Genomic DNA, 26224 nt, shown 5'->3' with positions numbered 1-26224 from the left:
GTCCCATGCATGCTGCCCCCTCCTCCCAATGTCCCATGCATGCTGCCTCTTCCTCACAGTGTCCCATGCATGTTGCCCCCTCCTCACAGTGTCCCATGCATGCTGCCCCCTCCTCACAATGTCCCATGCATGCTGCCCCCTCCTCACAGTGTCCCATGCATGCTGCCCCCTCCTCACAATGTCCCATGCATTCTGCCCCCTCCTCACAGTGTCCCATGCATTCTGCCCCTCCTCACAGTGTCCCATGCATGCTGCTCCCTCCTCACAATGTCCCATGCGTGCTGCCCCTCCTCACAATGTCCCATGCATGCTGCCCCCTCCTCACAGTGTCCCATGCATGCTGCCCCCTCCTCACAATGTCCCATGCATTCTGCCCCCTCCTCACAGTGTCCCATGCATTCTGCCCCCTCCTCACAGTGCCCCATGCATGCTGCTCCCTCCTCACAATGTCCCATGCGTGCTGCCCCTCCCCACAATGTCCCATGCGTGCTGCCCCCTCCTCACAATGTCCCATGCATGCTGCCCCCTCCTCACAATGTCCCATGCATGCTGCCCCCTCCTCACAATGTCCCATGCATGCTTCCCCCTCCCCACAATGTCCCATGCATGCTTGCCCGTCCTCACAATGTCCCATGCATGCTTCCCCGTCCTCACAATGTCCCATGCATGCTGCCCCCTCCTCACAATGTCCCATGCATGCTGCTCCCTCCTCACAGTTTCCCATGCATGCTGTTCCCTCCTCACAATGTCCCATGCATGCTGCCCCTCTCCATGAGCTCCTAATGCTGCCTTCCTCTTTTTCATAATGACACCTCCATGCTGCCCCATTCATCATACTAAGACCACCACACTAACGCTTATGCTGAGACACCCCTCCACACACACACACACACACACACTACCCCACTCTTGATATTGACTCCCCTACATTGCTCCACTCCATACTGAGCCCACACATGCTGCCCCTTCTCCATAATGAGCTCCCAATGCTGCCCCCCTCTCATTCTGAGTCCTTACACTCCCCCGCCATCGATTTTGTCATTGCGCTATCCCTCAACCCTTGTCCTCTGTCTCTAGGATTGTCCCCTCTCTCCCATTCCCCCAGCAGCAGCCGCTCTCCCCTGCCTTCACCAGCAGCCTCTCCCCCAGCATCAGCCTCTCTCCTCCCAGCCCCCCCAGCATCAACCTCTCTCCCCCCCAGCGTCCCCCAGCTTCAGCCTCTCTCCCCCCCAACGTCCCCCAGCTTCAGCCTCTCTCCCCCCAGTGTCCCCCAGCTTCAGCCTCTCTCCCCCCCAGCGTCCCCCAGCTTCAGCCTCTCTCCCCCAGCTTCCCCCAGCATCAGCCTCTCTCCCCCAGCTTCCCCCAGCATCAGCCTCTCTCCCCCAGCTTCCCCCAGCATCAGCCTCTCTCCCCCAGCTTCCCCCAGCATCAGCCTCTCTGCCCCCAGCATCAGCCTCTTTGCCCCCAGCATCAGCCTCTCTTCTCCCAGCCTCCTCCAGCATCAGCCTTACTCCTCCCAGCCTCCCCCAGCATCAGCCTCACTCCTCCCAGCCTCCCCCAGCATCAGCCTCCACCCTCCCAGCCTCCCCCAGCATCAGCCTCCCCCCTCCCAGCCTCCCCTCTCACAGCCTCTCCCAGTATCAGCCTCCCCCAGCATCAGCCTCTCTCCTCCCAGCCTCCCCCAGCATCAGCCTCCCCCAGCATCAGCCTCTCTTCTCCCAGCCTCCCCCAGTATCAGCCTCTCTCCTCCCAGCCTCCCCCAGCATCAGCCTCCCCCTCCCAGCCTCCCCCAGCATCAGCCTCCCCCAGCATCAGCCTCTCTCCTCCCAGCCTCCCCCAGCATCAGCCTCCCTCAGCATCAGCCTCTCTCCTCCGAGCCTCCCGCAGCATCAGCCTCTCCCAGCATCAGCCTCCCTCAACATCAGCCTCTTTCCTCCCAGCCTCCCCCAGCATCAGCCTCTCTCCTCCCAGCCTCCCCCAGCATCAGCCTCCCTCAGCATCAGCCTCCCTCCTCCCAGCCTCCCCAGCATCAGCCTCTCTCCTTCCAGCCTCCCTCCTCCCAGCCTCCCTCAGCATCAGCCTCCCTCCTCCCAGCCTCCCCCAGCATCAGCCTCCCTCCTCCCAGCCTCCCCCAGCATCATCCTCCCCCAGCACCAGCCTCCCCCAGCATCAGCCTCTCTCCTCCCAGCCTCCCCCAGCATCAGCCTCTCTCCTCCCAGCCTCCCCCAGCATCAGCCTCCCTCAACATCAGCCTCCCTCTCCCAGCCTCCCCCAGCATCAGCCTCCCCCCTCCTAGCCCAAAAGCCTCCCCCCTCATAGCCTCCCCCAGCATCAGCCTCTCTCCTCCCAGCCTCCCCCAGCATCAGCCTCCCTCAGCATCAGCCTCTCTCCTCCAAGCCTCCCGCAGCATCAGCCTCTCCCAGCATCAGCCTCCCTCAACATCAGCCTCTTTCCTCCCAGCCTCCCCCAGCATCAGCCTCTCTCCTCCCAGCCTCCCCCAGCATCAGCCTCCCTCAGCATCAGCCTCCCTCCTCCCAGCCTCCCCAGCATCAGCCTCTCTCCTCCCAGCCTCCTCCCTCCCAGCCTCCCTCAGCATCAGCCTCCCTCCTCCCAGCCTCCCCCAGCATCAGCCTCCCTCCTCCCAGCCTCCCCCAGCATCAGCCTCCCCCAGCACCAGCCTCCACCAGCATCAGCCTCTCTCCTCCCAGCCTCCCCCAGCATCAGCCTCCCTCAGCATCAGCCTCCCTCCTCCCAGCCTCCCCCAGCATCAGCCTCCCTCCTCCCAGCCTCCCCAGCACCAGCCTCTCTCCTCCCAGCCTCCCACAGCATCAGCCTCTCTCCTCCCAAACTCTCCCAGCATCAGCCTCCCCCAGCATCAGCCTCTCTCCTCCCAGCCTCCCCCTCTCTCCTCCCAGCCTCCCCCAGCATCAACCTCCCTGAGCATCAGCCTCTCTCCTCCCAGCCTCCCCCAGCATCAGCCTCCCTCAGCATCAGCCTCCCTCCTCCCAGCCTCCCCCAGCATCAGCTGCTCTACTCCCAGCCTCCCCCAGTATCAGCCTCTCTCCTCCCAGCCTCCCCCAGCATCAGCCTCTCTCCTCCCAGCCTCCCCCAGCATCAGCCTCCCTCAGCATCAGCCTCCCTCCTCCCAGCCTCCCCCAGCGTCAGCCTCCCCCCATCCCAGCCTTCCGCAACATCTGCCTCCCCCCTCCCAGCATCATACTCTCTCCTCCCAGCCTCCCCCAGTATCAGCTTCTCTTCCCCCAAGTCTCCCTCAGTATCAGCCTCTCTCCTTCCACCCCATACGCAGATCTCCAGTCTGCATTAGAGACACCCCCACGCTCCTTATGAATCTTCAGCTCTGCGAGCACTTACCTGCTCCACGGCCCGCCGTCATCTTCCTGGCTCACGTGAGTATCCTCTTCTGACACCAGCTTCCATCGTGGCGTCCTCTGCGGCGTCCTGCTGTGAGCTCTGCATGTGAAATCCACACAGCATTGGACGCAGCACAGAGGAAGGAGCTGATTGGCGCGCCTGTGACCCCGGAAGTTCCGGGGTCAATCAGCTCTCTGTGCCCGGCCGCCGCGGTTTGTCTGCATTCGCGTCTTAATTGACGCGGATACAAATAAATAAAGGTGCGCCTCTCCCCCCTCCCCCCTCCGAAAATACAGCGGATTTAATGAATGTGTAAAAAAAAAAAATTTTTTTTTTTTTTACTGCTAGAAGGTGCCGCCCCCTGCATCCTGCCGCCCTAGGCACGGGACCACGGGTGCCTAATGGTAAATACGGCCCTGCCCATACTGTAAGGGTCCCTCAATGTTCAATCCTAGACCCCCCTCCTCTTCTATCTATACACTGCCCTATTGGACAAACCATCAGTAGATTTGTTTTTCAGTACCCACTGTATGCTGATGACCACCAATTTTACCCTCCTGACATCACCCCTACATTACTACAAAATACCAGTGATTGTCTGTCTGCTGTTTCTAACATCATGTCCTCTATATACACTGTGTGCAGAATTATTAGGCAAGTTGTATTTTAGAGGATTTTTTTTATTATTGATCAACAACTACCGTATGTTCTCATTCAACTCAAAAGACTCATAAATATCAAAGCTTAATATTTTTGGAAGTTGGAGTGGAATTTTTTTTAGATTTGACTATCTTAGGAGGATATCTGTTTGTGCAGGTAACTATTACTGTGCAGAATTATTAGGCAACTTAATAAAAACCAAATATATTCCCATCTCACTTGTTTATTTTCACCAGGTAAAACAATATAACTGCACAAAATTTAGAAATAAACATTTCTGACATGCAAAAACAAAACCCCAAAAAATTAGTGACCAATATAGCCACCTTTCTTTATGATGACACTCAGCAGCTTACCATCCATAGATTCTGTCAATTGCTTGATCTGTTTACAATCAACATTGTGTGCAGCAGCCACCACAGCCTCCCAGACACTGTTCAGAGATGTGTACTGTTTTCCCTCTTTGTAGATCTCACATTTTATGAGGGATCACAGGTTCTCTATGGGGTTCAGATCAGGTGAATAAGGGGGCCATGTCATTATTTTTTCTTCTTTTAGACCTTTACTGGCCAGGTATGCTGTGGAGTAGTTGGATGCATGTGATGGAGCATTATCCTGCATGAAAATTATGTTTTTATTGAACGATATCGACTTCTTCCTGTACCACTGCTTGAAGAAGTTGTCTTCCAGAAACTGGCAGTAGGTCTGGGAGTTGAGCTTCACTCCATCCTCAACCCGAAAAGGTCCCACAAGTTCATCTTTGATGATACCAGCCCATACCAGTACCCACCGCCACCTTGCTGGCGTCTGAGTCGGAGTGGAGCTCTCTGCCCTTTACTGATCCAGCCTCTGCCCCATCCATCTGGCCCATCAAGAGTCACTCTCATTTCATCAGTCCATAAAACCTTTGAAAAATCAGTCCTAAGATATTTCTTGGCCCAGTCTTGACATTTCATCTTATGTTTCTGTCGCGGGTGGAGGGGACGCGCTCGCCGCGCTCGGGTCCGGGGCTTCTGCTGCTGCTCGGTGGCTCGAGCGGTGGGCTGGACCCGGGGACTCGAGCAGCGCTCCTCACCCGTGAGTGAAAAGGGATGATTTGTTTGGGGAGATAGTTCGTGACGCCACCCACGGGACGTGGTGATGATGGCACCACCGCTGCTGGTGACGGGGATCCCGGGAGCGATGGTAGGGAGCAGCTAGGGTGTTGTCCCCTCAGTTGGTAGGGGTTGGTGTTCCCGGGGCCCGGTGATGATGCGGGGAGGCTGGATGGCTGGGGTGCAGGATTGCAGGGGCAGCGCGGCGGGGTGCCGGATGGCACTGTTGTACTCACTCAGACAGAAAGTCACAAAGTCTCTGGTAAACCAAACGGCCAGATGGACGGGTCCTGCAGCTGGCTGCAGTGTCTTTGCTCTCCCCGGACAGGTGATGGTGGCTGTCTTTCCCTGCACCCATGTAACATGTGTCGACTCCGATGGTTTCCCAACGGTAGTCCGCTCCCCGGCGTATTGGTATCGTAGGAGCCCTTTTGCCCGCAGGCGCTGGCCCTTGGATCTCTAGCCTGTGGCGGTGGCTGTATATCCTCATAGTGTGGACTGTTGCCTTCTAGCGGGACTTGGGTGTTAGGAAACCCCTGGGGTTCCGGTCACTCTCGGATTCGACCGTTGTCGGCGGCTCCAAGCCTAGTCGGGGTCTGATGGCCCTGCCTGTGTGCTTAACTTCACTCCGCTCCCCGGTTCGGTACCGGTGGGCCACCGCCCAACCCCGGTCCTACGGTTCCGCAGAAATCCGCTAACTCCTGCAGATGGCCACCACCATCTGCCGACCTTGCTGTCAGTGCCTGGGCTCCAACCCAGACACTTGCAGTTTCTGACCTCTCACTTTCACCTCCAACACTGAACTACTGCTTTACCCGCCTCCAGGCCTGTAAACTCCTCGGTAGGTGGGGCTAACCGCCTGGCTCCGCCCCACCTGGTGTGGACATCAGACCCTGGAGGGAGGCAACAAGGGTTTTTGGTTGACTGGTGTAACTATCCAGGGGAGGGGGTGTGTGTGGTGTTATTTCTCTGACTACCTGGCTAGTCCAGGGCGTCACATTTCTTTTTCAAAGGTGGTCGTTTTTCAGCCTTCCTTACCTTGGCCATGTCCCTGAGTATGGCACACCTTGTGCTTTTTGATACTCCAGTAACGCTGCAGCTCTGAAATATGGCCAAACTGGTGGCAAATGGCATCTTGGCAGCTTTACGCTTGATTTTCCTCAATTCATGGGCAGTTATTTTGAGCCTTTTTTGCCCAACTCGCTTCTTGTGACCCTGTTGGCTATTTGCCATGAAGCGCTTGATTGTTCGGTGATCACGCTTCAAAAGTTTAGCAATTTCAAGACTGCTGCATCCCTCAGCAAGACATCTCACAATTTTGGACTTTTCAGAGCCCGTCAAATCTCTCTTCTGACCCATTTTGCCAAAGGAAAGGAAGTTGCCTAATAATTAAGCACACCTTATATAGAGTGTTGATGTCATTACTCCCCACCCCTCCTCATTACAGAGATGCACATCACCGGATTTACTTAATTGGTAGTTGCTCTCAAGCCTATACAGCCTGGAGTAGGACAACATGTATACAAATTATCATGTGATCAAAATACTCATTTGCCTAATAATTCTACACACAGTGTATATAGGATATTTCATCCTTCTGTGCATATGGACCTATTTACATAGTTCAGGGATACTCTGTTGTTTTGGTTTCTTCACTTTAAAAGGGCAAATGTTTGGCGGTGTTACAATTATTGCATTTTACTGTTCACTGATGTAGTTTTCCTCTACAAGAATAAATATCTTATAAGACTATATAAACTAGTTTGCATTCAAGGGTTTAACAGATACAGGGCAACGACAGAGTTAAGGATCGTTGCCTATGAGAGCGTTTCTGCTTCTGTGTTGGGGATGGGCTGGTTATTGTATAACCAGAAACTTAGGGTCAAAGACACTTCAGGAATCAAAAAGTTATTGCACTCAGAGATAAGCAGGGTTGTATGCCAAGGGCACCGGGCAGTCCTGGCTTGAAATATAAAACACAGAGCAGAGTTTGCCAGTCTGCCAATGACTTGGATCTCACTTGTCACTCATCTGGGAAGGTGCGGGTAAGACATATGTGATTTCTGCACGCTTAGGGAATAATCTGATCATCCGTCTATGATGTACATGGTTGTTTTTAGCTCAGTCGTAGCTGTATATGATATGATAAAACGGTTTACGTATTTTTAGCAGGGGTGTAATTTTGGTGGGGGGGATGCTGGGGAAGCTGTGCCCCCCAGAGGTGCCTATGCAGCAATAGAAGCCACTTAATTGGCACATGGGAGGTCACAGGCTGTTACTGATTTTTTACAGTTAACCTGATTATTATCTGATTATTCTAATGTATGTTCAGTTGGTTGAGCATGAATATGAAATAGTATTAATGGCCTCAAATGTGAGTGAAACTGAGTGTGTGATCCATAGCAAACATTGTGGAAGACACATCTGCACTGGAAAAACGAAGCACAGAGTGAGTGTTAAAGGGAATCTGTCAGCAGGTTTTTACTACTCCATCCAAAAGCAGTGTAACGTTGGGGCAGAGCCCCCGATTGCAGCGATGTGTCACTTACTCAGCTGTTTGCTGTCATTTTGATAACATTCAAGTTTACTCTTATGCAGATCGAGCAGTTATTTCAATGTGGAGCTGCGTACAGCCCATGGACAGTGTAGACAGAAAGCTGCCAATCAGTGGTGGGGGTGTGGTTATACAGAGCTCATGAATATACTGGACTACCTGGCAGGAGGCCAAGTAGTCCTCCAATGATAATCACCAGCTGATTAATCAATGATTTTTATCAAAACTATACTAAGCAGCCCAGTAAGGGACACAGCGCTGGAATCAGGGTCTCTGCCCCTACGTTATGCTGGTCTCAGATTAGGTGGCAAAAACTTGATGACAAATTCCCTTTAAAAGCAATAATAAAAGGTTTGGCTGTCAGAAATCCAACATGAGAAATCCTTTCTCTCACAACATCTGTCAGGAGATTTGGGTGGTCCCCATACACATTAGACTGTCGGCCAGTCCTGCTAATATCTTAGCTATGTTACATAGGTTGAAAAAAGACCATCTAGTTCAACCTTCCTCCACCAATTCTACATTTCGTCACTAAATAATTTATAAAGAGGAAAATATCCAGCATCAGAAGGAGGAGAGATTGTAGTAAAACTGAAATTTTATTGAATCCATTAAAAACAGGATACAACACGCAAAGAAGCTGGGGACACACAGTGAAACACAGGACTATCCTACGCGTTTCAACCTTGCGGTCTTAATCATGGATTGTTTGGTATCTCCAGAATGAGAAGTTTTAGGGTACCTTCTCACTTAGCGATGCAGCAGCGATCCGACCAGCGATCTGACCTGGTCAGGATCGCTGCTGCATCGCTACATGGTCGCTGGTGAGCTGTCAAACAGGCAGATCTCACCAGCGACCAGTGAACAGCCCCCAGCCAGCAGCGACATGTAAGCGACGCTGCGCTTGCACGGAGCCGCCGTCTGGAAGCTGCGGAGACTGGTAACTAAGGTAAACATCGGGTATGGTTACCCGATGTTTACATTAGTTACCAGCGCACACCGCTTAACTGTGTGTGCAGGGAGCAGGGAGCCGCGCACACTGAGCGCTGGCTCCTTGCTCTCCTAGCTGCTGTACACATCGGGTTAATTAACCCGATGTGTACAGCAGCTACATGTGCAGAGAGCCGGAGCCGGCAGCACAGGCAGCGTGAGAGCTGCGGAGGCTGGTAACTAAGGTAAATATCGGGTAACCACCTTGGTTACCCGATGTTTATCTTGGTTACAAGCTTACCTCAGCTGTCAGACGCCGGCTCCTGCTCCCTGCTCGCTTCATTTGTCGCGCTCTCGCTGTCACACACAGCGATCTGTGTGTCACAGTGGGAGAGCGCCTTTGAAGAAAACGAACCAGGGCTGTGTGTAACGAGCAGCGATCTCGCAGCAGGGGCCAGATCGCTGCTCAGTGTCACACACAGCGAGATCGCTAATGAGGTCACTGCTGCGTCACAAAAAGCGTGACTCAGCAGCGATCTCGGCAGCGACCTCGCTGTGTGTGAAGCACCCCTAAGACTGTGCAAAAAAAAGGGGCGTCATAGGTGCTAATTAAGAACAAACATTCACAAAGCTGTGCACTCATTTAAAATCATGGAAGAAAAAGCACAATGAAACCACAATGTGATGTGAAGACAGAGACACCAAAAAAACACAAATAAACACAAATCAATGGAAAAAGAAAAAAAAGAAAAATATATTAAAAAAAAAAAAATTTTTTTTACATACATGAAAAAACAGGATAAAAGTGAATGTGTGTATATTCATAATAAAAACCTTTATATCCATGTATATGAAATGTAAGGAAGCAAAAAACGAGATTTGTTTATGCACATGCATAAATACGTATGAATACCTAGGCATGTGTATACAAATATATAGACATGTATGCCTATATGCAGGACTGTAAAGAGAGCAAACGACTTGTTGAAAGAAAAAATATATGTAGCTCCCAATAAATATAGGAGCTATAAAGGAAGCCTTGTTTTAATATTAATGTTAAGTGCCCTGCTGATTTATTATTTAAGTGGAAGCTGCCAAACTTATGTATAAAGTGTTTTCACTTTTGTGAAGTCGCAGGTACGGCTCGCTACGGCCAGACACTCAAAAACACCGCTGGAGAAACTGCAGTGCAATTAGTATGTGGTCGCGACGAAAGCCGCAGCAGCGGCAATGTATGTCAGCACTAAAGTAGCTTGTAATATGTTTGTTAAAGAGTTGAGCATACTGTAGTACAACAGATTGGTTATAACATGCATTGGTGTAGAGACAAAAATGTGAATGAAGGAAGATGAGAATATTCTTTGCCAAAAGAGTATATAAGTCAAGGTAATGTCATTTTAGCTAAACTGTGAGTGCGGCTCGTTGAGACAGGACCCAAAACACGCCGCAGCAGAGGCTGCAGCGTGATTTAATGCGGCCACGACGAGAACCGCAACAGTAGCCCAGTACATATCCACACCATCAAAATGTAACAAACCAATTGATGTAACCAAAAAATGTAATAAATGCTTGTATTATTTTGATATACTAAAAGTATTGAGTAATGAGATCCTGACGAGTATTTAGGCCGTGTGGTATACGGGTATTAAGTTTGAAAATCCAGAAGGATTCCCTGTTTAGGAGTTTTCTCCTATGATCTCCTCCTCTAGCTGGCCTGAAAACTTTTTCTATACCCATGAACTTGAATGTATCAAGGCATCTATTGTGTGTATCTACAAAATGTTTAGAGACCGCTGAGATGTTGATGGCAGATACATTTAAAGTATCAGACATGTGCCGTCTAATTCTTTTTTTTAGAGGACCACCTGTACAACCTATGTATTGAATTCTACAGGTGGTACACTCAGCAAGATAAATTACATAAGGAGTATTGCAATTTATGTAGCTTTTTACGTTGTATGTGACGCCTGTATGTGTGGAAGTAAAGGTTCCACTTGTATTTACATATTTGCATGAAATACATTGGTTATGTCCACAGCCATAGAAGCCAGAACAGGATAACCACGTTTTTCTTGTTATTTGACTGTTGATGACACTTGGTGACAAGATGTTAGCTAAACTCGTTGCTCGTTTAGCTACAAAATTAATGTTATACTTCTCAAGGATAGTATGTAAATTAACATCTTCATGTAGTAGGGGCAGATACTTCTTTATGATTTTAATTATTTCATTATATTGTGGGGAAAAAGTAGTACTGAAAGTGACATTATTGTGCATTTGATTTTTGTTCCTGTTTTTACATTTAAATAAATCTGCTCTCTCTATGTTATTCACTATTGTTTGTGCTCGTTGGAGGCACCACTTTGGGTAACCTCTGCATTTGAGTCTAGCCAAAGTTTTTGTTGACTCTAGTGTAAATACATCGGATCTGGAACAATTTCTCCTGACTCTAATTAGTTCTCCTAGGGGGATATTTTTCATCGTGTGTGGGGGATGGCAAGAGGTGGCTTGTAAAATAGAATTGCAGTCTGTTTCTTTATTATACGGATAAGCCTCAATCTTGTTTAGATTGCTAACCAGAGTAACATCCAAATAATTGATTTTGTTAGGGTGTGTGGAAAAGGTGAATTTTAAATTAAAGGGATTGGAATTGACAAAATCAACAAAACATTTAGCTTCTTCTGGGGTGCCCTTCCATATTATTAGTAGATCGTCTATATACCTGGTGTAGAAGATGATGTGATCTGCAAATATATTATTATATATATTGAAGACATAGACTTCTTCAAACATGGCCACTACGATATTAGCTAATGAGGGGGAAAATTTCCCCCCCATACTAACTCCGCATCTCTGTAAAAAAACTCATTGTCAAAGGAAAAATAATTGTGTGTTAATAAAAAATTAACAGCTGAAACAATAAAGTCCTGAATCTTGATGGGGTAAGAGCTATGATTTCTGAGAAATTGATATATGCAATCGATGGCTATATGATGGGGAATGGAGGGGTTTTTGAGTGTCTGGCCGTAGCGAGCCGTACCTGCGACTTCACAAAAGTGAAAACACTTTATACATAAGTTTGGCAGCTTCCACTTAAATAATAAATCAGCAGGGCACTTAACATTAATATTAAAACAAGGCTTCCTTTATAGCTCCTATATTTATTGGGAGGTACATATATTTTTTCTTTCAACAAGTCGTTTGCTCTCTTTACAGTCCTGCATATAGGCATACATGTCTATATATTTGTATACACATGCCTAGGTATTCGTACGTATTTATGCATGTGCATAAACAAATCTCGTTTTTTGCTTCCTTACATTTCATATACATGGATATAAAGGTTTTTATTATGAATATACACACATTCACTTTTATCCTGTTTTTTCATGTATGTAAAAAAAAAATTTTTTTTTTTTAATATGTTTTTCTTTTTTTTCTTTTTCCATTGATTTGTGTTTATTTGTGTTTTTTTGGTGTCTCTGTCTTCACATCACATTGTGGTTTCATTGTGCTTTTTCTTCCATGATTTTAAATGAGTGCACAGCTTTGTGAATGTTTGTTCTTAATTAGCACCTATGACGCCCCTTTTTTTGCACAGTCTTAAACTTCTCATTCTGGAGATACCAAACAATCCATGATTAAGACCGCAAGGTTGAAACGCGTAGGATAGTCCTGTGTTTCACTGTGTGTCCCCAGCTTCTTTGCGTGTTGTATCCTGTTTTTAATGGATTCAATAAAATTTCAGTTTTACTACAATCTCTCCTCCTTCTGATGCTGGATATTTTCCTCTTCATGACTGTGTTTCTCCGCCCGGGCCAGGGCTTTCCGTGCATCGGTGGTGGATCTTAGAGTGAAGACGGGTGAGCTGAATATTTTTCTCTTTCTTATAAATAATTTATAACTGACAATGTTTTGTGTAAGGAGGAAATCATCCAGCCCTTTTTATAAGCTGTTATAGTATCTGCCATTACTACCTCTTGTGTTAGGGCATTCCACAGTCTGACTGCTCTAACTGTAAAGAACCCTTTCCTATTTAGCTGACGGAATCGCATTTCTTCCCCTTGGTCCTTGGTATTATCTTTGGAAGGAATAAGTCATGTGCCAGTCCTTTGTGTTGACCATGTTAGTCTAATATGTACAGGGGCAGTTAGACAAACACGTTGCTCTATACTTATACGGTATTTTTTTTTTCAGGCAGGCATTTTTATGTTGCATTTTTATTGATTCAAACTACAGTATGTGCAAAGATCATGTGATTCAAAGTTTCCTTTTAGGATCACATAACTTATACAATGAAAACACAATGAAAAAAGCCACCCTGAAATCCAAAGTTTTAAAGCAGGGAAAACAATTGAGGTTTATGAGAGCTAAAATGCGTAAATACCAACTCAAATGCTTTTGCAAAAAAAAATAAAAAATTGTAAGGCAAATGAAGGGAAACACCATAAGGGAAAAGCCTCCCTGAAAAAAGGGCCAAAAAAAAATTTCTTTGAAACACGTGTGAATTCTATCTCCATGGTAAAGATGCCAACCATTTTGTTTTTGTTTTTTTTTGCATGAATCATAGAATAAATCATAAAATGGTAGAGTTTGAAGGGACCTCAAGTCCATCGGGTCCAACCCCCTGCGAGTGCAGGCTTTCCCAAATCATCCTTGCTATATGTTTATCCAATTTTTGCGCTTGAAGATTTCCATTGATGGAGAGCTCACCACCTCCCGTGGTCGCCTGTTCCACTCCCTGGCTGCCCACACTGTCAGAAAGTTTTTCCTAATGTCTAATCTAAATCTCCTTACTTTTAGTTTCATCTCATTGCTTCTTGTACTTCCTTGTGCTAATGAGAATAGGGTGGTTCTCGCTGCACTGTGACTGCCTTTCAGATATTTGTAGACCGCTATTAAGTCTCCTCTCAGCCTTCTCTTTTTCAAACTAAACATCTCTAGTTATTTTAGCCATTCTTCATAGGACATGGTTTGCAAACCTTCTGCCATATTGGTTGCTTTTCTCTGGACTTGCTCCAATATATCGATGTCTTTCTTGAATTGGGGATCCAGAACTGTACACTGTATTCCAGGTGGGGTCTGACCAGGGCAGAGTATAGGGGAATAATTACCTCTCTTGATCTAGATTAAATACTTGTCTTGATACATCCCAGAACAAGTACCTAAGAAAAAGATTTGTACTAATGAGTACCAATTTATATACCAACTGAATGGGGCAATATTTTCACGACAGGACCTTTATTGGAAGAAGGAACAGGAGTTCTCAATCTGTGGGATCACAAAATTTATTAATTAGTGTGTCAGATTTTGACAATTCCTTTTCACAAATTCCCTGAAGCCAAGCCTCTGGAGGCTTCTCCTCTGGGAACCCCAATAATCAGCTGCTATCAGAAGGAGTAGCGTAAAGTAAGATTTGTAAAACAAGTCACCATATAACTTCCAAAATACTGTAGGCCAATGCTGAAAGAGCTGCTCCAGAGCCGAAAGCTTTGTGTTTGGCAGTCCTTTTGCTATTGAAGGCCCCAAAACACATTATATGGCCATTGGCCAAATGATGCTTAGGCCGATAAGTCAGCCAAAAGCCTTCTCGGCCACACTCCCATGTATAAGAGCCCTCACTTGGCCAAGAACTCTTGTGTGCTCTATGAGAAGGACGCTGACTGACACATCGGAGAGGAGAACAATACAATAGACAATCTGAAATCAGACATTCCCTATTGACACTTGCCCACACAATCAGTTGCCCATTGTCCACCCCATTCCCGTACACTTTAGACTGTCAATATCGGCGGGTTCAGCTGACACTAGTGTAATGTTTATGGGGGCCTTAAGCGGCTTGAGACTTGCTGCAGATTTTGTTGCAAAAAGTTCTACAACTGTCCAATTCTTCTTAAAGAGGTTGTCCCTAATTTTACATTGATGGCCTATCCTTGCGATAATGCTTGATCATCTGGGGTCTGACACCTTGCACCCCTATTGATTAGCTATTCTTGGTGCTGGTGATGGCAACAGGCAGCTGGAAATGCTCAGTTCCGGAGCTGCCCCATATTCTGATAGTGGCCGCGGCCAGGCATTGCACATCCACTTTCTATTGATTTGAATGGGAGGCAGATGTGCAGCACCGAGCCCCAACCGCTATCAGTTGACAGGGCAATTCCGGAACTGAGCAATTCTGGACACCTTCTGCCACCGCCGGAACAGTTGATCAGCAGGGGCACCAGGTGTTGGACCCTAGCCGATCAGACATTGATGAGCTACCCTAAGGACAGGCCATCAATGTAGAAGTCACAGACAACCTGTTTAAACAATCCCATTGAGATGAACAGAGACGAATTTCAGTTGCAGAATTTTTTACAACAAAATCTTTAATGTGGGAATTCACTGTAAAGGTAAACCAATGTTATATCATTATGGTTAATCAGATGACAGTATTTTCACATGGCACAAATGCCAGTGTGAAAAAATGGCCACATACCTTATTCTGTTTTAAAGGAGAATTGCCTATTCAAGTCTATTGGTGAGCCCAAGAAATTGGATTCTTCATGTATCTGCCCCTGCATAACACCATCCCCCACTTAGGAAACACACAGCCGACCTGAAACCCTAGTCACCCCCCGTTAGGGAAAGATAGACACACCAGTGGGCGGGACCAGGTGGTTGGACACGCCCACCCAGGGGTCTGGACAGCCCAGGGCGGGAAAACAAGCAGTCTGAGTCAGATTAAGTTTGTAGTTCAAGTGGAGAGGAGTGTGGGCTGGAGCTAAGTGTAGCTCCAGCAGAGAAGGTTCAAGTTGAACGGTGCCAGGGTAGGAGCTCTGGTACCTTGGCTAGGAGGCAGACGGTGTTCTCCGTCAGGAGACGGGAAGACGGCTCGGCCGAACCAAGGTGGACCGGGACAGGGTTGTAGCCCGCCGGTTCCGACACAGGGAACCGACCCGGAAACCGGAGCACAAAAGGGGGTACTCGGGTCCTGAAGCCAGGAGCCAGAAACAAGTGGAACTGGTTAATTAACCGATTGAGGCCAGGACTAGAGGTCCTGTCCCACCCAAAGTCCCTCATAGAAGACAACAGCCCACCGATAGGGATAAGAGGTCACCGCCAGGGCCCATAGATCCCACGGGCCAGCGTCTGCGGGCACGGCTCCTTAAGCCACATCCAGCCGGGATCGGACTCCTGAGTTCCAGACTAGGAGGTCCACCTTACACAAAGTCAGTGCAGAGGAAAAGGATAGCGACCACCAGCCCGGGTGGGGGATCCGAATGCAACCGGCCGCGGCGCCGGCCACCAGGACCTTGGTTTACCAGAGACTCATGTGATTTATTGACTGTGAGTAATCAAGCATCCCCTTGCTGTCGCTATACCCTGCACCAGAGACACTGGGTCCCGGGGCAACCATCCCTACCCACGGAGGGGTTAATATCCAGCTGCCACTACATCTCCCGTGGGTGCCCCATAACAGCAGCGGTGGTGTCCCAGCTCACCACACACCATGGGTGGCGTCACGAACTTAATATGGCCTAGCCCGTACATCTACGTCCCCCCTTTTTATTCGGCATGTCCGCGAGACCCCCAGGTCCGGAGACCCTCGAGCCACTACCTCAGCAGGCACGGATCCGAGCAGCGCCGGCTGCTGGCACGGGGGCAGCACATATCATCCACATTACATCAGATGTTTGCAGATACAGTGCCATTAGTAAGCTTGGAAACTGTACTTGTTCTTCTAAATATTAATCCGTTGATGTATAAATACGGACGCCACACGGATGTCATATGGTGGAGGTATAATATGGATGGAATGCGGATTACAATATGGATGAAAATCATCTGGGTTTTCTGAATGAAGATCAGATGATTTTATTACACCGATTTGAACCCGGCCTTTTTGTGATTTCTTTGGATTCCCGCACAGTTCTCGGCGTATTTCCCTCCACCCACTGCTCAGGGTTATGACTGCTAGATACTGCTCAGATTGACAGTTCATGTGGGAGTTTCCTGGGTTAAAGTCATGCGTCTATTCACCCCGGGAGTGTTTACTTGGATAAGGCAACAGAGAAAAAGAAAGAGCGAAGCTTTGAGTCACAACCGCTGACCTGGGGGACAAGTACCCCGCCGAAAATCAGCAAGATAACAGCAGAGATAGCGGGGAATTGGCAAGAACTGGACCTGACCTTAGCAAACGTTACACATCAAACCACAGAGGAGATTTCTATACTTCTGAGTAATTTATATATGGAGATGGCTGTGTTTTAGTCATAAAATATAACTCCCTAATATATGTTTAGTAATGGATATAGTTCGCTTGCCAGAGATCCAGAAAAGGCATTTGTAAAAATGTAAGATTCCTTGCAGCCTACCTGAAGATCTATCCATGTTTTAAAATCTGATTTTTAGGCATTTTAAAGGGGATCTGTCATCAGGTTATTGCTATCCCAAATGAAAGCAGCATAATGTAAGGGCAGAGTCCTTGTTTTCAGTTGTTTGTCACTTACTGGCCTGCTTGCGGCAGTTTTTATAAAATCCCTATTTTATTTTTTGCAGACCTATCAATTCTCTGAATGCTGAGCTCTGTATAACCCCGCCCACACCACTGATTGGCAGCTTTCTGTGTACATCAGTGGTGGGGGCGGGGCTATACAGAGCTCATAAATATGGAGGACTACATGGCAGCAGGTTTACTAGTCCTCTAGTGATAATCTACTGATTAAAACAGTGATTTTATCAAAACTTCAGCAAACAGCCCAGTAAGTGACACATCGCTGGAATCAGGGTCTTTGTCTCTACATTATGCTGCTCTCTGATTAGGTGTTAAAAACCTGTTGATAGATTCCCTTTAAATATTGACATTGACCTCAGCTCATGAAATTGCTGATGACATTCAGTACATGAAGGTGTGTAAGCATACAGTTCTTGCAGCATGTCAATCCATCAGAGAAAGAAAGAAAATGTTTTTCTAGGTTCCTGTGATCTAGTTCTGCTCATAATGGAGGAGTGACAGAATCAAATAGATCTCCATGTACCCTGAAGGATCTCTTGTCCTATAATGTGGACCATCCCAGGGGTTCATTGTTTCTGATATTGAGAATAGTAATTCCGGCTACGCAACAAACAGACTGGTAATTACACTAATTCAGACATCCGCTTTTAACGTATATGTTCTGTCTTTGTTTTTAATGGATACAACTCATGTGTCGCCCAGGGATAGGGGGTACTTAGATCCGGGCCAAGGGGTCACTTCTGAGGGTATCACGGTGGCGTGACCCGGTCTGTTATTCCAGGTGTCGCGGGCGGGGTGGAGGGTGTCAGCACACCGCGCTCACCCCTTCTGTTCGGGTCCGGCTGCTCAGTGGTGGCTCGAGCCGTAGGCCGGATCCCGGGGGTTTCCTCGAGCGGCACTCCTCGCCCGTGAGTGAAAGGGGGGTGTTTGTTTGGGGTGTTGAGATAATGTCCGTGACGCCACCCACGGTTGTGGTGATGTGTAGCACCACCGCTGCTCAATGCGGGGATCCCGGGGATGGTGATGGGGAGCAGCCAGGTGTTGTGTTGCCCCTCCGTGGGTAGGGGTTGGTGATCCCGGGGCCCGGTGATGGCTTGTGAGGTGCAGGGCCTGGTGGCGCAGGGACGCGGGGGCAGCGCTGTGCCTTGCGGCACTTTGGTACTCACTCAGCCTGAGACACGGACACAGTTTGTACGGTAAACCAACGGCTGGTAGGACGGTCCCACAGACGGCTGCTTTGCTTCCCCGGTAGGTGACGGTGATGTCCCTCTTCCCTGCACCTGTATGTACGGATGGTTGCGATGGGTCCCCACCGGTAACCCGCTCCCCGGCTTCAAGCTGGGCCGGAGTAGCACTACACTTTGCCCGCAGGCGTTGGCCCTCAGAGACTGGTGCCCTGGCGGTGGCGGTGCCTCTGTTGTACAGGTTGGACTGTTGCCTTCAATCGGGACTTGGTTGTTGGGGGAATCTACGTCCCCGTCACTGACGGATTTGGCAAATTTGGCGACTCCTAGCCTTGCCGGGGTCCGAGAGGCCCCTGCCCTGGTGCTGACTGTCTTTCGGAACACTGCTCCAGACCACCGGGCACACAGCCAACGGGGTCCTTCCAGGAACTTCCAAACGGTCCCCCTCCGGACAGTCACCGCCGTCGCTGACCTTGCTGTTCTGGCCCTACACAAAGCTGGGCTCTCAGGCTTGCACACTCTCTGCTCTGTCACCACTTCTTGCTTTCCTCCTTTTCCACTTTCCTTTCCTTCACTTTCACTTCTCTGCTGTTTACTCTAGCCCCTGCCTGGGCTACTCTGCTCACTCCATCTCTCCCTGAGCTCTATCTGCCTGGTACTTCCTGCCTCCAGAGTTGTGAGCTCCTTGGTGGGCGGAGCCAACCGCCTGGCCCACCCCCTGGTGTGCATCAACAGACTCCTGGAGGAAGGCAACAAGGATTTCTGGTTCAGCTTAGGTGTGCCTACCTGGGATGTGGGGTGTGGTGGTGTGTGACCTGTGTCCCCTGGCTTGCCCAGGGCGACACATTCCCCCTTAGCAAAATGCAGACCGTCCGCGGGCTGCCGTCCTACACCGGTTTTATTTTTCTGTGAAAAAGGGGATAACAGGTTAAACATATATACATTTTCAATAACTTCTTCCCAAGACGGGAGGCACATTTTACTTTTAACGTTTCAACGGTGTACGGTTACGGTTTCCGCTCTCTCCCACCCAAGTAACCTGGCCCTGATGCTGCCCCTAAAACCCAGGCAGCACCCCTTGACCCACAGTCCAGCACACGGTACCCGAGCGGGATCTGTCCTTGCCCTCCAGAGGGTAGCCACCGGTTCCTTTGGTGGCTGGGCCCTAGCCTGCTCTGCTCAGGGCCCTCCCTCCAACCTGCCTCTCCGGAGGCGGCCTGCGGAAAACGGTACGGTACCCAACATATTTACAAGCCACTAACGTTTGTGGTTGCCCTGCAGAGTTCACGGGCTTGTCCATGGATAGCTCCCATGCAATAACAACTTTAAACGGTCCCCACGGGGACAACGGTGCCGGCTCCAGCCGGTTGCAAATCACAGCAAACAATCAGGTTACTTCTTCGGTGTGATCATTTTCATTATTGGCAAAACTTTCAAACTTTTCAAACAAGCAGGTGGTCCCAACGGGGACGGTGCTGCGGGCATCCATTGCCCTACTCCGGTCCTTCTACTGCTAAGGCGGACCCATCCTCTGCCACCAACATCTCAAACATGCACTGACATGCCTGCTGTGACAGAGGTACCCGGTACCCATTTCCACCGGTACGCGGAGTATGATAAACCACAGGGTCCCCCACATAGCGGGAACGCTCAATTGCTCCTTCAGCCGCAACAGCGGGCCCGGAGCTGGGGCAGGAGTAGTCATTTCTTGTTTCTGCGTCAGGCGGGTTGCCGCCAGCTGCCGCAGCCTCCTGGTCTCCAGCATCCAACACTTCATCCTCTTCTGCGGTAGCATGGAGCAGCAAAGTAGGCGAGCCTATGTTGAGGCGCCCCATCAGTGACGGCAAGGGCGATGCATAGGCCGAGACTAGGCCGGGCCCCTCAGCCGCAGCGGCCGGTCCAGGTAGGACATAGGGACGTGGGTCACCAGTCGGTTCTGCTACATCTATTCCCCTTTCGCACATCGGGGCAGTTGTAATCAACATCTCCACCTCGTTGGTCCACTGCTCCATCATCCGGAGGAGTTGTCCCTGCTGACGCCGGTGGAACTGAATCACCCGGGCCTTCATCCAGGCCACGGTTCCGGGCTCAGGGTCTGGCACAGTCTCTATTGGGACTTCAGGCACCACGCTGTTAAGGGGCCGTGGTTCTAGCGGTTCCCCTTGGTGCACTTCAGGGCCGTCCTGGACGTCTGCAGCCGGCTGGTCCGCCGGAGCGGCCGGGCAGGGTATCGCTACCGGTTGGGTAGGTAGCGGGCCTAATGGCGGGGCGGCAGCAGCCATTACGGATAGCGGGGAGAGAGGCAGGGTGAGCGGGAGCCGGCCGGGCCCCTCAGCCGCAGCGGCCGATCCTTCAGGAATACAGGGGCGTGGGTCACTTACCCGCTCCTCCAAATCCTCTTCCGCCTCGCGTCTCCACATAGCCGCCACCACGTCCGCCATGTCGGTCTCCCACTCCTCCAGGAGGAGTTGCATATGGGCCTGCAGACGGTTACTCAGTGGGACGGTCCGGTCCCTCAACCACGTCGCCGTGCCGGGCGCGGGGGCTTCCTCGTTGCGAGCTGAATCCTGCATCTTGGTAACGAGGTTTTTCCAGGAACCCAATACTGCTGCAGAGTCCTGGCGTCCCTGCTTCTATAGCCGCAGCTACATGCGGCCAGCCGCCATCGCATCCCCCTTAGCTCTTTCCGGCCCCTCCTCTCTCGGGGCGGGGTTCTGGCCTTCGCGCCTCTACTGCTCGAGAAGACGCTCGAGCGGGAACTTTTCGCGCCAAAGATGGCGGCTTCTGAAATTTTTCTGCCGGATACCTCCGGCGGTAACAAGGCGCACCTCTACCAGACGGCAGAGCGGTAAGATCCTGTTCGTGACGCCAAGTTGTCGCGGGCGGGGAGGAGGGTGTCAGCACACCGCGCTCACCCCTTCTGCTCGGGTCCGGCTGCTCAGTGGTGGCTCGAGCCGTAGGCCGGATCCCGGGGGTTTCCTCGAGCGGCACTCCTCGCCCGTGAGTGAAAGGGGGGTGTTTGTTTGGGGTGTTGAGATAATGTCCGTGACGCCACCCACGGTTGTGGTGATGTGTAGCACCACCGCTGCTCAATGTGGGGATCCCGGGGATGGTGATGGGGAGCAGCCAGGTGTTGTGTTGCCCCTCCGTGGGTAGGGGTTGGTGATCCCGGGGCCCGGTGATGGCTTGTGAGGTGCAGGGCCTGGTGGCGCAGGGACGCGGGGGCAGCGCTGTGCCTTGCGGCACTGTGGTACTCACTCAGCCTGAGACACGGACACAGTTTGTACGGTAAACCAACGGCTAGTAGGACAGTCCCACAGACGGCTGCTTTGCTTCCCCGGTAGGTGACGGTGATGTCCCTCTTCCCTGCACCTGTATGTACGGATGGTTGCGATGGGTCCCCACCGGTAACCCGCTCCCCGGCTTCAAGCTGGGCCGGAGGAGCACTACACTTTGCCCGCAGGCGCTGGCCCTCAGAGACTGGTGCCCTGGCGGTGTCGGTGCCTCTGTTGTACAGGTTGGACTGTTGCCTTCAATCGGGACTTGGTTGTTGGGGGAATCTACGTCCCCGTCACTGACGGATTTGGCAAATTTGGCGACTCCTAGCCTTGCCGGGGTCCGAGAGGCCCCTGCCCTGGTGCTGACTGTCTTTCGGAACACTGCTCCAGACCACCGGGCACACAGCCAACGGGGTCCTTCCAGGAACTTCCAAACGGTCCCCCTCCGGACAGTCACCGCCGTCGCTGACCTTGCTGTTCTGGCCCTACACAAAGCTGGGCTCTCAGGCTTGCACACTCTCTGCTCTGTCACCACTTCTTGCTTTCCTCCTTTTCCACTTTCCTTTCCTTCACTTTCACTTCTCTGCTGTTTACTCTAGCCCCTGCCTGGGCTACTCTGCTCACTCCATCTCTCCCTGAGCTCTATCTGCCTGGTACTTCCTGCCTCCAGAGTTGTGAGCTCCTTGGTGGGCGGAGCCAACCGCCTGGCCCACCCCCTGGTGTGCATCAACAGACTCCTGGAGGAAGGCAACAAGGATTTCTGGTTCAGCTTAGGTGTGCCTACCTGGGATGTGGGGTGTGGTGGTGTGTGACCTGTGTCCCCTGGCTTGCCCAGGGCGACACACAGGCACCACAACAAAAGGGTGATTATATACAGGGGAGATTTTGGTAGTCTATGTTCCACGACCCCACCCACGGGTTGTGGTGAAGATGGACACCACCGCTGCAGTTATGGGGGTAACCGGAGACCGATGGTGATGCAGCGATATGTTAACCCCTGCATGGGTAGGGATGGTGGCCCCGGGACCTGTTGGGCTTTGTAGTGCAGGGAGATGGGCGGCCGTCTGAGAGCTGCGTGCCCGGTTGGACCGGGGGATGTTGTTACTCACAGTTCGCTTTGCTAGAAAACTCACACAGAGTCAGGAATTAACCAGAAATTGCCGGTGTGCGTAGTCTACTAACAATAAATGTTCCCTGCCCGGCAGTCCTCTTGGTGCACAATGGGAAAATGGCACGGAAAACGGTCAACAGAGAGTTAAAACATTAACGGGGGGTAGCCGGGAACCGCTACCTTTCACTGCCGATGCAGCCTTCTCCAGTCCCTTTCCCCTGTCCACCACAGGGTAGCACAGGTCCCCAATGCTACCCTACTTACTGTGACACTGTCCAGAAAGACCCCGTTCTCCACTGCCTGCGGTGCGGGTACGGTAGGATAGGCTCTGTACGGAACTGTCCTCACTCCCTCAACTCCCTGCCATCCTCCACCAGGGGCTCCGACCCCTGATGGTGCCCACCGAGGCTCCGACCCCGGCGGCGTTCAACAAGTCGGGCAGGGTCCGGCTCCTTCCACCCGGCGTACCAGATGGCGTCCCGCGGGGAACTCAGGGACGTTCAACAAAGGAACACGGGTACTGCAGGAGCGGGTTCTTTAAAACTTTAACTTTAAAACATTGAACTTTGGGGGTTAACTGACGGGCGCCCTCTCCGTCGCAGCCGGGCGGACTGGCAGGGCCGACATCCTTCCTGCGGCAGGCGGGTTGCCGCCAGCTGTCGCACGGGGAGTCATCACCGGAACCTCAGGGTCTGCCGCTCCTGCGACCGGAGCAGGTGCTGCAGCTTCCTCGCCGGCGGCTTCCCCTGCGGGCGCCGCCGCTCCAGCGGACGGCGTGGGGCCGGCACTGGATTCAGGGGCAGACAGCTTCCATCCTCTCCCCCCCCTGGTCTTTTCGGGGCACTCCGCTTGTTTTCTGCACCGCTCTGCTCTCAGGGGGCGAGGCCTCACTTTTCACCCTTTCTGCTTGGAGAAGACGGCTTGGGCGGGAAACTTCGCGCCACTGGATAGTGACAAGATGGCGGATTCTGCAATTTTTCAGCGGGACGCCGCTAACGATAACTTCAAAGCGCACTTCCACAGGTAAGTGGATGGTTCAATCCTGTTTGTGACGCCACTTTGTGTCGCCCAGGGATAGGGGGTTTTCAGATACGGGCCAAGGGGTCACTTCTGAGGAATTAACCCGAAATTTCCGGTGTCCGTAGCCTTTGGTACGGAGGGTGTTCGGATCCCACACCCGGTACAGCAGGGCCCTTTCTCTCTCTGTCCACTACTATAGGAAGCCTCCTCAACTCCTCAGCTTGGAACGGGGAGCCCACTCCCCAGCGACAATCCGGAGCCTGATTACTATGCCGGCGGGCCACTACCCTGCCCCGGCCACCTTGGCTCCTTCCCGCACTCCTGGAGCTCGCTCCACACTCCACAGCAGCCGGGAGGTTCAACACCCTGGTCTGCTCTGCTCCCTCTCCTCTCACACTCTGCACCAGCCCCCCCCCCTGCTGCTCAGTTTAGCTCATACACTGGGGGGAGGGGTGTGTCTGTAGAACTGTACCAGTGTGGGATCAAATTACCAAGGAGGATTAGATGTATCTGTGTCGCCCGGGGACCAGGGGTACTCAGATCCGGGCCACAGAGTCACTTCTGTGGGTATCACGGTGGCGTGACCCGGTCTGTGATCCCAGGCTCCACAGTAAAAGGGGATTTGGGTAAGGGAGATTGTCCGTGACGCCACCCACGGTTGTGGTGAGGTTGGAACACCACCGCTGCTCTGGACGGGGATCCCGGGAGCGATGGTATGGAGCAGCTAGATGTTAGTTCTCCCCTCCGTGGGTAGGGGGCTGGTTGTCCCGGGGCCCGGTGATGGGGTAAGCCGGGAGCAGGGCGCGGTGCTGCAGTGCGGTGCCCGAGGGCATGGGTGTACTCACAAGAAAGTCACACGGAGTCACTGGTAAACTAGGAATTGCCGGTGTCCGCAGCCTTCGGTACGGGGGTGTTAGTGTCCCACACACGGTGCAGCAGCCCTTGTTGTTCTTTCCCTGCAGCCAAGTGCCTTTTCCCTCCACTCTCTTCCTCTTTCTCCTCAGCCGGGAACGGGGAATCCACTCCCCTGTAGTGATCCGGGTACCCAGGTACCGAGGGGCCACCGCCCTGCTCCGGCTACCTGTTCTGGCCCCTTCCTCACTACAGCCTGTCCCGGCCCTCTCGGAGCACGCTTCACTCCCAGCCTGGGAGCTACAACTCCAGACTTCTGTTCAGTCTGCTCTCCACACACTCTCTGCTCCAGCCCCTGCCCTCTCCTCTGCTTTTCTCTTACACTGGGGGCTGTGGTTTGTCTGGCTGCACCGGTGTGAGATCAGATTACCAAGGAGGATTAACTCTTTCTGTGACAACCTGGCTGTGCCAGGGCGTCACACACCCCCTTGGTAAAACACGGCCCGTCCTCGGGCCATCTAGGCACCAACATTTATTAAAACTGGAAAAAGGATAAAACATTTTAAACATTTTTACACATGCATTTCCAATCTTCCCACAGCGGGATGCACATTGCTTCAACGTTGCAACAACAAATAACACTTTTAATAATGTCAACGTAACAGGTCCTTTAGTCACCCACCCAAACAACCTAGCCTTGGTGCTGCCCCTAGGAAGTGGGCAGCACCCCTTGACCCCAGTCCAGAAACGGTTCCAGATTGGTCAACGGGACCGGTACTTTGCTGCCGTTGCGGCCGGGCGGACTGCCGGAGCCGTCGTCATCTCCGTCGCAGCCGGGCGGACTGCCGGGGCCGGTGGCAGGGCGTTGACAAAGGTGAGGCCTGGGGACCCCAGGTCTGGGTCCTCCCCAACAGGCGCTGCGGGCTCCGCTACCGGTAACAGGGGTAACGGGTCGGTGCATCGCTGCGGCGGCCTCTCCAGGAACCAAATGCTGGCAGAGTCCTGGCGTCCCTGCCTTTACAGTCCTTGTCACATAAACTGCGGTTCCTTCTTCCTGCTCCCCCTTGGTACTCGGGAGCAGTCCTTCCAGCAACGTTTAAAGTTTCCCTTTCGCTTCCGGTCCTCCGGAGCTTCACTTCCGCCCGCGTTCTCAGGGGGGCGGAGCCTCTTTTTCACGCCCAACGCTTGGGGAAGAAGGTGCTGGGCGGGAGATTTTCGCGCCCAAAATGGCGGCAAAGATGGCGACTTTAAAATTTTTTTTTTTGCAGCGGATCACCGCTGACAGTCCAGAATAAGGCGCACTTCCTCCAGGTAACTGGATGGGTTCGATCCTGTTCGTGACGCCAAATGTGTCGCCCGGGGACCAGGGGTACTCAGATCCGAACCACAGAGTCACTTCTGTGGGTATCACGGTGGCGTGACCCGGTCTGTGATCCCAGGCTCCACAGTAAAAGGGGATTTGGGTAAGGGAGATTGTCCGTGACGCCACCCATGGTTGTGGTGAGGTTGGAACACCACCGCTGCTCTGGACGGGGATCCCGGGAGCGATGGTATAGAGCAGCTAGATGTTAGTTCTCCCCTCCGTGGGTAGGGGGCTGGTTGTCCCGGGGCCCGGTGATGGGGTAAGCAGGGAGCAGGGCGCGGTGCTGCAGTGCGGTGCCCGAGGGCACGG

At 51.6% G+C, this 26224-nt stretch overlaps 1 protein-coding gene across 2 annotated transcripts in view; it reads left to right on the top strand.

Annotated features, from left to right (window-relative positions):
* Positions 1 to 7053: 7053 nt before the first annotated feature.
* The window catches only part of SLC51B (SLC51 subunit beta), a 36477-nt gene continuing 17306 nt past the window's right edge, over positions 7054 to 26224 (top strand). Inside the window, exon 1 of one of the 2 annotated variants that reach the window (XM_075346025.1) lies at positions 7054 to 7165. The gene's annotated coding sequence lies outside the window, so the exon portion shown is untranslated. Of the gene's footprint in view, positions 7172 to 26224 lie in introns of both variants that reach the window. The other variant, XM_075346024.1, reaches the window with a different exon arrangement.

This window comes from Anomaloglossus baeobatrachus, chromosome 4, assembly GCF_048569485.1.
Source record: "Anomaloglossus baeobatrachus isolate aAnoBae1 chromosome 4, aAnoBae1.hap1, whole genome shotgun sequence".
In the NCBI taxonomy this organism is placed as follows: domain Eukaryota; kingdom Metazoa; phylum Chordata; class Amphibia; order Anura; family Aromobatidae; genus Anomaloglossus; species Anomaloglossus baeobatrachus.
This window is presented reverse-complemented; position numbering and strand designations above follow the sequence as displayed.